The sequence below is a fragment of the Silene latifolia genome, chromosome Y (genome assembly GCF_048544455.1).
Source record: "Silene latifolia isolate original U9 population chromosome Y, ASM4854445v1, whole genome shotgun sequence".
In the NCBI taxonomy this organism is placed as follows: Eukaryota; Viridiplantae; Streptophyta; class Magnoliopsida; order Caryophyllales; family Caryophyllaceae; genus Silene; species Silene latifolia.
The window spans coordinates 152,425,179-152,441,144 of NC_133538.1; positions in this window are offsets into that span (position 1 = coordinate 152,425,179).

The window sequence follows — 15,966 nt, forward strand, 5'->3', positions numbered from 1 at the left end:
ATAGTCTTGGTCCCCATCTTCTCATTTGAAACAAAATCCTTCACGCAAACCCCTATTTTTCTTCCATATTCACACACATGATCTAAACCAATCTCATCCCTTGAAAGATCGATCATTGTCTTCGAAACTTCTCTCAAATTTATCCAACCAAGTGAAAAACTAAACCCCTACTTCTAGAAAAATCCACAATCCAATGGAAACTAACCCTTGCGATCGACAACGTTGTTAGAATTATGATTTTACTTTAATTTGGATTGATGTGGTCAAGATTAAGTTTATCAGTATGATCTTTTGAGGTTTCATGTTACTATTCATGTTAACTATATGTTTTAATGGAAGCTATATTTTGCTGATAAATAACTTTATTTATTATCACTATCCTCGTTAAACTCATCACCCTCCACAAATGCACCCTCCCTTCACCCCACTAATTTACCCGCAATATAAAACATCAGCCACTGTGATTAGTGCTTACTATTTGAAACAACCTCGAATCCACTACCACTGTCACTACCTTCCTGCCACGTTTTACATTTAAGAAGTCATAAATCACATTCACCTCCATGAAACACCAATTTTTACTCCAGATGATATGGATCCTCGTCTCCCTTATTGAAAACAATTTATTTATCCTTCAACAAAGAAAATTTTAAAAAGCAATGTTCCCTCTTATCTCTCTCCCTTTTCCCTTCCTAGTCTTTTTTCCCGTCCCCTCCCCTACCTCCATTCCAGATACTCAAACAAAGTGTTTGGGTATTATGTTTGTAAATTGAATAAGTTTGAATATTATATATATATATATATATATATATATATATATATATGCATGAACTTTTCTATTTATTTCAATTTGCATAAATAAATCTTACTACCTCCATCTCATTTTTATTGTCCTTTTTTCTTCAAATTTTATTATCTTATAATTATTATCCCCTTTCTAGATCTAGTAAGGAAAAACTTTAGTCAACCAACTTGTCGCAATCAACCTTATTCTCACTCGAAACAACCTTTAGCCCACGACTTAATCCCTTCGGTTCACACATACAATGGTCTAAAATGCAAAGCTTTCATCCCTCTCTCTCTTGAAAAGTCCATCTAACTAACAGAAAACTAATCGCTACTTTCTGAACTTCATCATTTTTACATCCCGTAAAGATTAAGTTCAACATGACAACAAAAAAATGCAGAAACTTAGGTTTTGTTTGATAACGACAGATTGAACATTTTTTTTTTTTGCATTTTGAGAGTTTTTACACTATTTAAATAACAAATGTGCTATTTTGAGTGTTGATCATCGACATTTTGAAATAGTAGATTGTGGTGTAATTTCATGTTTTACATTATGACCTTAAATTAGTATATTATAAGAAAATAAAAATTGAGTTTTTTTTTATCTCTGAGGAAGTTAAAGATCAAACTTTATCTTTATCATATTTATAATTAATATTCTTCACTTAAAATATATAAATTTAAGCAAGTTCAATAAGCTAGCTAAAAGTTATAAATCAGAAATCGTACGAAGCAGTATAACCATTTTTTTTATTAATATGAAATGAATGTCATAAACTTCATGAAAATATTAATCCGGTAGAGAGCTATAGAAGAGTTGTCAAGTGCGTGACCCCTTTTAAGTTTTAGTTTTTTTCATTTTTTTTTATATTTTTGTCTAAAGATGAATAAAGCATCGTATTATACATGAAGAATATGTCTCACCCTTCCCAATTCGTATCTCTCCCTAAATTATAGTGATGATGTGCTCAATTTTATATATATATATATATATATATATATATATATATATATATATATATATATATATATATATATATATATATATATATATATATATATATATATATATATATATATATATATATATATATATATATATATATATATATAGAGAGAGAGAGAGAGAGAGGAGTTCAAATGAGTCCACCTAAAATGGTGAGTCCACTAAGTCCTCATCTTAGCCATTGATCTTCTAAGATTGATGGTTGAGATTTTAAAATTTTAAGATGGAAACTTTAATGTTTTATAAATGAAACTTTAATTTATGAGTGTAACTTTAATTCTTTATAGTTATGACTTTAATATTTAAGATAATTTTATTAATAAAAATTTAGATTCATGTTATAAAATTTTATTTTAAATATATAAAATTGATTTTTGAATCTAACTTTAGTGTTTTACGAGTGAAACTTTAATACTAAAAATTGAAACTTTAATTTTTTTTTACAATTTTTAATATAAAAATTTGAATTTATTTAATTTTACTGATTTAAAAATATAACTTTAATGTTTTACGATTGAAATTTTAATGTTAAAAATTGAAACTTTAATTTTTTTTATCCAATTTCTAATATTAAAATTTGATTTTATTTAATTTTACAGATTTTTAAATATAACTTTAATGTTTTACGATTGAAACTTTAATGTTTTTCGAGTGAAACTTTAATAATATAAATTATAACTTTTTTTTTTTTGAACAAATTCTAATATAAAAATTTCAATTTATTAAATTTTACTAATTTATAAATTTCAATTTGATGAATGTAACTTTAATGTTTTACGATTGTAACTTTAGTCATAATTTTTGAAACTTTGTAATTTAAGTCTTTGGCAAGTATAATTAGTCAGTGTAACTTCAGTCCATATAAACGTAACTTTAGTCCATATGCGTTGTAACTTTAATCCATGCCGCTAAAACTTTATTATAATAACCACCAACAACCACCCCTACTTTCACCGACCACCATGACGTCACCCTGCAACCGCCTCCATCAGTAGTCACCATACGGGAAAAAAAAAAAAAAAAAAAAACCTGAAAACGAAAAGGAAAAAGACAAAGTGGCGGTAGCCACGGACATCATCACCACCCCATCCCCACAAAAGACCCACCATCTAAAAAACCACCCACCATAGATCTCAAAATGAAAAAAAAAAAAAAAAAAAAAAAAGTTACAGCCAACCGAGACCAACAATCCCAGACGACCCACCAAACGCCACGACAACCACCCATTAAATCTGAAAAAAAAAAAAAGAGAAAGGGGGAGGGATAGAGGCGGCGGCAGTCACAACCACCACCAACAACCCCAGATGGCGCACAACAACACCACCACAACAAACAATCAAATCTGAAAAAAAAAAAAAAAAAAAAAAAAAAAAAAAAAAAAAGAGAGAGAAAGGGGGACGGCGAGAGGCGGCGTGGCAGGCAGAGAGAGGAGGAAGGCGACACGGGTGGTGGGCGAGGAAGGCAGAAGACAGGTAGGAAAAATTAATGGTGGTGGGGGCGTGGGGCGGTGGTGGCGGCTGGGTGAGAGGAGGAAGAGGAGAGAAAAGAGATTTAGAGGTTTAGGGATTTAGAGAGAGAAGTGGAAGTGAGGGAGGCAAATGAGTGAATGAATGAAATTAGGGTTTATTGGGTTTTTATATGGCCTTTTTTTTCAGAAATAATCTTAGCCCTTGATTTTGTTACAATCTAAGGGCTAAAATTAGGACTTATTGGACTCATGTAAGGAGGTGGACTCTCTTGATCCCATTTATATATATATATATATATATATATATATATATATATATATATATATATATATATATATATATATATATATATATATATATATATATATATATATATATATATATATATATATATATATATTAGTTTGCTCCATATAATTGAATAATACCGTTTTTTACGCATGTAAATTTGTCAGAAGAAAAGCTTGAGAGAGACGGTCTTCGCTATGTTAGGGAAAGACTACTCTTATCCTTTTATGTGTTTTTCATGACTTTTTTAATGTTGATCGTTGCTTGAATTGAATCTTAACCGTATACGTATTTCTATAATAAGTGTATCTAATTTACCTTCAAGCTTCATTCAAATCTATTTTATTACTCGTGGTACCATTTTTACTTTAAATTGTAAAACAATCGCACAATAAAGTTTTTCAAAACCTTTACTCATTTGTCATAATATGATATTTCGATTCGCAAATTAGCAGCAACTTTCTTCATCTTTTAATACCCCTTGAAAAATAGATATCAAACTTTGTACTTATCAATAATTTGTGGATATCTTATTTAAATTTTGATTAATATACTTTTATATAATGACAAATGAATGTAAATAATATAATAATAAATTATCAATAGAAGTTGAAGTGTATTGTGAAGGGAAATAACATCAAAATTAGTAGGAGAAATACATATGACATTTGAAAAATAAACTTCGTATTATGTATAATTAAATATGACATTAGCAATAACAAAAGACGCAGGGGCATATTTCAGCGTTCATTTTACTCTTTAAATGAGTAAATTCCATGTAGTACGTATTATGCATGCACATTTGTCACAACCCATTTCAGCCTAGGGCCTTTTAGCCTCATAATACCTCTTTTTTTAATCAGAAGTTGTTATAAAATTGGATATTATAAATATATCAAAGGTTTTTTTCCCCTCTAATTTAAAAAAAAAGTGAACAAATACTAATGAACAATTTTTTAATATTAATAAATTGTAGATAATTAATTTATTTCCTGTTTCTAATAATAAAATTGTAAAATAATTAATTAATTCTCATTTCTAATAGGAAAATCATATTCCTAATTATAATAGAAAAATTTTAAATAATTATTATCTCCTAATTCTAATAGTATAATTAGGGAAAAAAAGCCTTAATAAATTGTTAATTTATTTCCTATTTCTAATAGAAAAATTGTAAAATAATTAATTAATTCTCGTTTCTAATAGGAAAATTATATTCCTAATTATAATAGAAAAATTGTAAATAATTAAATATTCCTAATTATAATAGAAAAATTATAAATAATTAATTATCTCCTAATTCTAATGCTAATAGTATAATTAAAAAAAAGCCTCTTTTAGTTATATATATTGATTTGATCATGATTAGCATTATCTTGTTAATTTTGGAATGTCTACGATACTAGATTGCAGGCGCATTCTCTTGAGTCGTAGATAGGAGAGTGTCACATTCACATATATTTGCCTTGTTCATTTCATGAATTTGAGTATTATCCCGTGAGGAGTCCGATGTCAGTAAGATCATGCAAGCGTTGAAATGTCCATGTGAAGTCCTTTATGCTACGAATCTCATCAATGTACACTAGTAGAAAAAGTCCTATTGACATCGCCACAATGACATCATTTTTAGTTGAACCGATGTAAATGCTCATAAATGACATCGGTTCATACAAACACCGATGTCAATTGTGTGCGATTTCTTATTTACACCGGTTATCTAAAGGAAACGATGTAAAAAAAATATGATTAACATCGGTTTTAGCATATAACCGATGTAATTTTTTTTAAAGTTGTATCGATTTTTTAAAACCGATGTTAAATTATGTACATGATACTTACAAAGTTACAATACATCAGTTAATTAACCGATGAAACAAAATTCCATTCTTCACAAGTTTCAATCCCGTAGCTTAACCCTAATAAACCAACTCGCTCTACCCTTCAGTTGCCTCATTTCCCTAATTCTGATAGAAACCTTTAGTTTCTCACAGAAGCCTTAAGCACAACCCTCCACTGTCCCGTCTTCGCCCTCCGCTGTCATATTGTTTACCACTCTCGACCACCACAGTCGTCTATCGTCACGTTTTCTACTACCCCAGTCGTCGCCTATCGTGGAGTTGATTGTCTAGCTACCTGCCTACCGTCGTCGCCCTTCGTCTCTTCACACCAGGCAAGTCACCACACCTTCCACACTGTAACTTCTCCTTCTCCGCGATTATTTCCGTCGCTAATCCTGTTACCGATTTCAACATTACATTCAAGAGATCGCCATGTCTATAGTTATTGTCGATTATTATCTCACTTATTGGTATGTTTTTGCCTTTATTTGTGATCTTATACTGATGATCAATCAATTGCGTGCGTTTGAATCTACATGTCATGGTGTTGTTTGATTATATTTTGATTGTTCAATTAGGGTTATAAGGAATGACAGATTGAGGGATTCTTTAGCGAGCAGGGAATGGAGTGACTGGTCTCAAATGCAGATTATTTAAACAGCCGCCATATGTATTTGTATAGCGACTGGTCTCAAATGCAGATTATTTAAACAGCCGCCGTATGTATTTGTATGTTGTCAAAGTAGTACTCCGTTACCATTAACCCTTGTTCATTCTCACCCGCAGCCGCACTCTCAAAACACAAAGTATGTCATTTTTCTCAATTTATTCATTCATCCTTATTGACTTTATAATTTAATTCATTCATTTCTACTTTCTGTGATTGTTGTTCAAATAATGCTATTGACTAGTTAAAGGAGATTTTTAATTTGTTTTCTGGATATATGTCGACCTTGTTATTATTGATCTCCTAAGTGTGTATGAATGAACATTGAACGAGGGCTTGATTCATGTGTATAATGGGAGTTCCTATGGTTTTTTTTACTATTCGCGATTTTTCACTTCCTTAGGCAATTATATTGGTGTAACTTTGCATTTGGAATATAAAGTGAGCTTCATTTGTGACTTTTGAAGTTTACTACATCGTGATACTTGAAGGTTTAGCTCTAAAACCCCTGATGTGACAAATAATAGCTGATCTAGACGATGAAGAGGTTCACTTTCGAGTTTCGACATTTTTATCATGTCTTGTCCTACGTTGGTTTGAGTTTTCTGCGTTGATGAGTAGATTTTTGAGGAATTTGAGTACGATTTTTCGATATTTGCAGCTGTTTGCGGAGATTAAGACAGATGAATTTAGCACTGTTTTGAAAGGAGAGAGGACTCCGAAAATTTTGATCACTACCTACCATTTTCACTCCACTGTAATCATCTTTTTCTTCTTTAATTTCCGCAGTCTTTTGTGATTATGTTGCCTAGAATGTGTTGAGGATGCTATCTTTGAGTTAGTAGATTGAGTGCATTGGCTGTATTTTGTGTTATACAATGGGGTTTTGAATTAAAGGCAGCTAATTAAACGGATCATATAATGTAGACAATAGTTTAATGTGATAACTATCAGTCAGTTGTTTCTTAAGGCAATAGTTTAATGTAAACGCACTAATCTTTTTGTTGACCGAGGATTTATGGGTTGATTCTACTTTGTTTCTTTCTCACTAATTTGGTTTGTAATGAATAATAAAATATCTTCTACTTTTAGAAAATCTAGTAAAGTGAAATGATTATGATCATCCACTACACTCCATTTACACGGTCCAATGTCCCATTTACGGGTCCATTTTGGTTCTTATATTTGTTGCACAAATACGCGTAAATTTTATTTAAACATCGTTTCATATTTAAATGCTTCCCGATTAATATGGTCAAAAACACTCTGTAAATATACGTGTACCGCTACACATATTATTTATGTACCAATACTAATCACATTAGTCAATAAGTACTAATTTAATAATTAACTGCTTAATCATTAATTCCGGTCTCAAATAATTTAGAGAGATATCGAGTTGTGAACTCGAGGTGAGGAAATTATTATTTAATTATGCGATAATTAAGTAATATTTTTCTTTCTCAATTCTTCTGCATAATCTAAATATATGGGCTGCGTAATCGTCATGGATATACCATATATGTTATCCTCATCACGGTTCATTCATTTTAGTCAGTCAATTCTATGCACCATTTCTCCATCCATTGTCAACGAAACATGAGAAGTTTTTCCATGGATATATGACATCCTTATCTGGTCACTCACTTTAGTCAGTCAATTCTATGCACCATTTGTGTCTACTCAATCAATTCTATATATGTCCAATATCTAATGGCATTTACTTAAAGATCACATTTTCAGAGCAGATGTAGAGCATTATAATATTCAGACAGGGTATCAGTGGCTGAAACCAGATGTGGGCAAGGTGACCTGGTATCCCTGGGTGCTAAATCAGTGGATCATACCCAAACAGACTTTTATGTGTTGGTAGATTAACAACTCATGATAGATTAGTTAGGATGCACATCATTCAGAGTAACAGGTGCTTTCTTTGTGGCTTACAGGAAGAGTCTCATGAACATCTCTTCTTTTCCTGTGAGTTCAGTCAAAGATGTAGAGAGTTGGTTGCTAATTGGTGTTTGCTTGAGCTACCATTTTCAGAGGTGATTCAGTGGTGGGTACGTTTAAGATATCATAGTGCTTGCAGGAAGAAGATCATAGCAGTGATTTTAGCTAGCCTAATGTACAATATTTGGAATGCACGCAATGTTAGCAGGGTGGATGGTTTTGTCAGTAGGCCTGCTTGCATACTGCAGCGGGTCAAAAATGAGGTGAAAATGAGAGTAAGGCAATTGCAGATCAAAAGTAGAAATGCTAGTGCTTTAACTTGGATTGATTATATTAGACGGCATTAATTTTTTTCTGATTATGTAAGAAATGAGAAATATGTAATTGTATGGGAAACCTATGATTTTAATGAGAAGCTTACCTTTACCCAAAAAAAATATCTAATGGCATACTAGTATTTGGAAGATTTTGAATGCGAGTAAGACTAATCAAGTAAATTTAAATTTGCAGGTCAAGTGTAAACCTGTCGTTTTGGTAACAGCAGGATGAGTAGAGCCTCTACTCATGTGCTGCCTGCTGATGGCGTACATCTAACGGTCTTACCCTCAAATCAATTTTTTTGGCTAGTGATGGCAAATAGTAAGCCACTCACGGAATATGATGTACTGAAAGGTCTCAAATACATTGCACTTGTTAACTCAGTTATGGAGTTGATATTGTTGGTGTTGATGAATTTTACTTGATCATTAACACAAAGGAAGAATATGATCATTAACCCAACAAATTAAGACTGAGGTTCGAGGGCTTTGGTCACTTTAGTGGTAAAAAATCATCAAATGTAATATATTAACGTTGTTTGTCGTAGAGGCTAGTGTTTTGAACTATTTGTATGGTGAACAAAATTTGTAATATGATATTTTTTGGTATATATAAAAGATGCTTATGTTTGAATTGTTGGAAGTCATAGTTTACTCGGTTGTTTGTATTGTTACGGATTGATTTGGAGGTTTTTACTAGGTGAGAATGTAAATTTACAAAGGGAGTTGTCGTATTTGATTGAACATTTAATTGCGGTCAATTATTGAATCAATTTTGCCCAAATGAATTAGTCGAATTATTTACATCGGTTTCAGAAAATAAACTATGTTAATCTAATCATATTTACATCGGTTTGGTTCAAAACCGATGTAAATATGGTTGTATTTACATCGGTTTGGCCCAAAACTGATGTAAATAAGGTGATATTTACATCGGTTTGGTACATAACCGATGTAAATATGATGTTATTAGCATCGATTTTACATAGGAATCGATGTAATCAGAGTTTATTAACATCGATTTTACAACCGATGTTAAGGTTAAAAATACTATATACGTCGCCCCCAGAAATATCGCCACAAAACCGATGTAAATGGGGCAAAATAACCGATGTCAATGGCACTTTTTCTACTAGTGGTATTGCATTTTCCCTATGCACATGTTGTTTTGGGATTATGATTCATTGTGCTTGTTAGCTTATATTGGGATTTGCAATTGATTGTTTAGTGATTCGTTGCCCTTGTCTTGGTTTTATGTGCTTGCTTGAGGATAAGCAAGAGTTTAGCTTGGGGGAGTTTGATGTGTCTAATTTATATATGATTTTACTCCTTATTTTAGCTCAGTTTTATTTGATTATTACACTTTTATAATTGTATTTATGAGCTAATTTCATGTTCTATGTGTTTTTGCTTGTACTCGTTGCATTTTGTAGCAAATGAAGAATTCGGTAGCTTTTTCCCGTCTGCTTGTGTTCGACCCCTACTACTACATTCATTTGTCACTAGGGTATTTATCCTTGTTAGGTGTACGATAGCCTATCAAAAATATACTCCAATTAAATCTGCATAAGACGGTTCTACGTAAAATTAGTGTAAGACGGATTCAAGCATAACCATATTAGTGTAAAAGATACTTATTAAATAATCTGTTTTACAATAAATTTATATAAAACCGCCTTATCCAATTATTTGTGATATAAGAACACTATTATAATTAAGGAAGTTCATACAAATTCCCATCCAAAAATCAAACTTGCTATATCACTTGAAACACCTATCACCGTCGAGGAAACAATATACGTTAAATGGATTTGAATGAATTTGATACATTCCAATGTTTAGTTTGGGTTTGGGAATAGAGTTTCATAGTTGATGGATTCTAAATTCATTCAAATTCAAATTCCTTCAAATCCCATATCCCTCTATCCTCAGATATTTAAACTCTATTCCTCAAAATATAAGAAGGTATGATATCTCGCACCATAATGAATATCTTTTAACCTTAATTTAGCGAATCCTAAATATCCTAATATAATACTTCGTGAATTGAAAATTTGAAACTTAAAATATCCATATTCATAAAATGATATATTGCTTTAACCTCTCAGCAAAATTCTTTTTGATGATTTTAATTTGTGTGTTGAGATTCTAAGATAATGACTTTTGTTTGGTAAAATTATGATAGAGCATGCATTATATAGCAAATATAGAAACACGTATAACTTTGTTAGAGTCCTCATATGGTTAAAGTTTATTGCAGGTCAGATTGATTTTGTGGGTCGGTGTTGTATTAGAATATAAGATTTTGTAATATCTTGGTGTAACTCTCAACTATACATGGTGGATTAAAGCTTTGTGTATACTGGTGTTAGGTTGGGTTTTTATTGTACCTTTGTTAGATCTAAGTACTCACGAATAGAATCGGTTTGTTATATATATTCCGTATTAAACATAGAAGCTTATGAGACAAAACAATGTGTTGTAACGAAAATCGAATTTCCAAATTAAATACCACAATCATTCGAGTTTATACATTGTCGTTGTACCGGAAGATCATCGATCAAGAAGTGAGAAAATTGAGAAGGTGGCTATCTCGTATTCAAAGAAATAATAATCGTATTGTAGTACGTAAATAATAGGAATGGATAAGGATCGTATACGCGAAACCGATGAACCGCTGCGTTGTTAATAAGAAAATAGGTAGCTTAAGATGACTATATCCATTCATTGAGGTCTCATCCCATAATTGGGATATCAAATAATCCAATGACTTGGCTTCCTAAAAAATAATTAGCCTCGATACATCGCTTTTTCTTCTTCTAACCGCTGTCATAAAAAAATAATCAAATCGTTAGTATCTGAAATGCAAAATTTATGAGGACGTCAAATTAGACAAGAAAATATAATAGAAAATAAATTTCATCAATAAAAGCTAACAAAGACTAAGAAAAACATTGAAAGTTGGAAAAATATGTTGGTGGAGAGTTGTCTATATACTAAAGAAATTTGTTATTCATTGGTATCAGATTCCAACTTGATAAAAGTTGATGGTCTCTCATACTCTATATATATATATATATATATATATATATATATATATATATATATATATATATATATATATAGTATTAGGATCATGTAAGTCCTCCTCCTTCCCTTGAGTCCATAAATCCCCCTTAGAGTCCTTAGATGAGGGAAATGAAGGGCTGAGATTTACACAAGAAAAAAAAGGATTAAAGCTAATTAAACCTACTCTCTCACTACCACACTAATTAATCATAATTAACCACTAATTCAATATATATACTTTTTTTTCTCCTACCTACTTATCTCTCATCCACACAATTTTCTTCACACTCTCTCTCTCTCAAAACCTCTCACTCTCAAAATCCCTAAAATTCAAAACCCCAAAAATATAAAAAAAATCACCCTCCTCCCTTCCCCAACCCCACCAACCACCACCACCTACCCCCACGACCACCACCACCCACACCCCCGCCTGCTGCCACCGACCACAACAACCTCCCTCAACCGACCACCAACCGCCTACCCCTCTCCTCTCTCTCCTTCCCCCTTGCCACACCGACCACCAGCCGCCCACCAACCACTACCTTCTCCTTTCTTTTTCTCAGATCTGACCCCGCGAAAAACCACCTTCTTTTTTTTTAAAAAATCTACCGCCTGCCCGCCACTTTATGCCGACCACACCATCACCAACCACATTTCTCGGGTCCTCCAACACCGCCATCAACAACCAACAACAACAACATCCTCGGCAACAACACCAGATCTAAGGCGCATGTGGTTGTTATTGTTGGTTGTTGCTTGTGGTGGTGGTGGTGGTGGCTGCGGTGGTTGATTGTCGTCTGCCAAGGCTGTCGCCTTTTCCTCTCCTCTTTTTTTTTCCTTTGTTGGTGATGGTGGTGTCATGGCGCGTTGATAGTGTTGTTGGATGTTGATTTTGGTCGTGTTGACTCGTTTTTTAGATCTCCTTCCGTTTTTTTTTTTTCTGATTTGGTTGGTACTTCATCTTTGTTTTTAATTTTTTTTTAGTTAAGTTGTGTTGGTGTTGTTGTGATAGTGGAAATTTGAGTTTGTTTTTAAAAAAACCAATGAAAAAAGTTAGTTCTATTTTTGAAAAGTTAAACCTAGATCTATTTTTTTTTTTCATATTTTCTCTTTATTTTTTGATTTTTATCTTCTAGTAAAGTTAAGATTACATCTATCTTTATTAAAGTTACACTTATTTTTATTAAAGCTACACTTATCTTTATTATAGTTACATTTTTCTCTATTATTAAAGTTACACTTTTCTCCATTAAAATTACACTTTTTTCTATTAAAATTACACTTTTTTCTATTAAAGTTACATTTTTCTCTGTTAAAGTTACATTTTTCTCTGTTATTAAAGTTACACTTTTTTCCATTAAAATTACACTTTTTTTCATTAAAATTACACTTTTTCCTATTAAAGTTACACTTTTCTTTGTTAAAGTTACATTTTTCTCTATTATTAAAGTTACACTTATCTTTATTAAAATTACAATTTTCCCTATTAAAGTTACATTTTTTTCTATTAACCTTACAGTTCATTCTGTTAAAATTACAGTTTTCCCTATTAAAGTTACACTTTTGTCTATTAAACTTACACTTATCTCTATGGACTAAAGTTACATTTTGAATATGGACCAAAGTTACACTCTCAATGGACTAAAATTACACTCTTAAAGGATTAAAGTTACACTCTCAGTGGACTAAAGTTACATTTTTTATATAGACTAAAGATACACTCTCGCACTAGGTTATACTTTCATTGGACTAAAGTTACACTTTCGATGGACTAAAGTTACACTTCTAAAAAATTAAAGTTACACTTTTTGTTGCTAAAATTACACTCGTAAAAGACTAAAGTTATAATAAGTTATGATAAAATTACAAAAATTTAAAATCTTATTCGTCAACATCACTCGAAAAAAAAACTAAAGTTAAACTCGTAAAAACGCAAAATTGTCGTAAACTCTCTTTAAAATTACAAATTTCAAAATAATATCCGTCAAAACCGCTTCATAGTTTAAAGTTACATTTTTTCTGTTAAAGTTGCACTCTAAAAATACTAAAATGTTGTAAACTCGTCTCAAAATTACAAAAAACAAAATAAATTACGTCAAAACCGCTTTTTTTGTTAAAGTTACACTTTTTTCTGTTAGAATTACACTCGTAAAATTTGTATAAACTTTTAAGCATAAGAAGATAAAAGATAATGTTTAGTGTGTGTGAGAATGAATTAGTGAAAGTATAATTAAAGCTAGAGAGAGAAAGTGGGATTAATTAGAGCATAGGAAACTCATTAGTGTTAAGTGTGTTTGTTGTCTTCAATCTCAACCATCTATATTGGGGGATCTAATGGTAAGGGATAGAACTTAGGGACTTCAAATATATGGTGGACTTATAAGAATATCACTTGTTAATTTTTGATAAAACACACATATGTGCGACTGAATGACGGCAACAGGTGAGCTAGTAAGACATAATAATACGTCAAGGCAAGTGTACTCTTTCCATGCGACGCTAAGCTAGTTCCTTAAGACCTCAATTTGAGATCACAAGTATTCATTCCGATGTAGAAAGAGTAACTTCTTACATTCCAAACTTTAAATTCTTATCACAGATATGCATTTTAGATCTGCCAAAGCGAGCTAAAACAAGCACACATAGCGTCCATACAAAATAATTACAGATAAAGAAGTAAACATGCAAGGGTGCCAAGAAGTTCCCGTCAAGATTGGAAAAAATTAAACTTAAACAGTACATCAATACCTTCCCATCAATTAGAGACTCGTATAGAAGAGATCCCTTTCCTCTGAACTCATGGGGCATGCTTGCCAAAATGGCTTCCTTTCCATCTACTGTTGTCTGGAATGGAAATAAAACAGAACGCAAAAATCACAAGCAATAATACCTTCTTAAAAGACCATGAGATTTACTCGAAGGAAAAATGTACGTAAAACTATCAACAACGCACTACTACAGATACAGGCTATAACAACGGGTAAAAACCGTTGTAAAACAAAAAGCGGACGTTGTTAAAGCGGCCGTTGTAGAAGGTATTTACAACGGTTTGGTTATTTAATGAAATCGTTGTCGAAAGTATTCACCACGGTTAAAAGCCGTTGTTGTTGGGTGTTCTCCGTTGTGGAAAGTGTTTCAAAAATTTGGAGGGAATAATATAACAACGGTTGCCATATGTATAACCGTTGTTGTAACTTTCCCTCCAAAATTGTGGGTTTATGCTACATACCCGTTGTTGAAATTGGTAGTAACAACGGTTCTTAGTTTAAAACCCGTTGTTGTAACTTTACCTCCAAAATTGTGAAGACTTTTAACAACGGTTCTTCGTATAAAACCTGTTGTTGAATATTATGCGCGGTATTTATGAAAGTCATTCACAACGGTGTTTTTTTTATTAACCGTTGAGAAAGGTCTTCACAACGGTTTTTTTTTTAGTAACCGTTTTTATTACGAACTCCTAATGTTTTGAAAAATTAAATTTGTTTCATGCCATTCAAAAACCCGCATATATCAAGAAGACACCATATACCAAAGACTAAAGATAAATCATTTGGGTTCATCAGAGAACTCAATAGATTCAATTCAACCACAACAAAGACATCATATATATATATATATATATATATATATATATATATATATATATATATATATATATATATATATATATATATATATATTTACAAGGAGTTGAATTTACATGAACTAATCATTCCCTAACTTCAACAAAAAATTTACTAATAAGCTGATCTAAACTCTGAGTATCATGTATTTCTATTTTCTAAGACGTATTTGCCCAACATGTCCCTTACCTCGTCTATATCTATACTTGAGTACTGCTCAATCTGTTATGACGGGTTGATTACATACTGCGGAAAAAACAAAGAGAAGACATTATTGTAACAACATCAATTACTGCATAGCAACATCATGGTATATATAGAAGCAAGCAAGACAACATTAGCTCTAATTTAAAAAAAGTAATAAACACATTATTAAATTACTAACCTTTTCTGGAATAATGATATATCTTCGCCTAATAATCTCCAACATGAACCGACAAACGTAGTATCCACATTGTATGCTATCTGGCTGGCGAGGGGCCTATTATTACATTAAACACAGATTTTTGCACTTAATGTATTGTATTTGAGCACGTACCCCTGTTATCGTAATAAAATTAGGGCCATCATCAGAATCTTTCGTGGGTTGATCCTGCTCGTTAGCTCTTCTCTTCTCACAGGCCCTTATTTTAAAAAAAAAAAAAAAAACAAAAGGAGGCAGACACTCATTTTTTTAGGGGCAAAAATGAGCTTTTTGCTATAAATAAAAATTGAAACTTAATGTTATTATAAATAAATCAGTATTATAAACTTACTTATTAATCAAGTGCTTAAAAGTCTCGCTTGGTTGATTATGTAAAGAGTCCAACCAGAAAACTTTCTTCCTTGTCGGCATGATCGCTGCTAGCACCCAATGAGTCCTACATCAAGAGACATCATCATTATTAACAAGTACATATATATATTAGTTATGAAAATGCAATTGTAGGGGGAAACGTAATATTAATTTG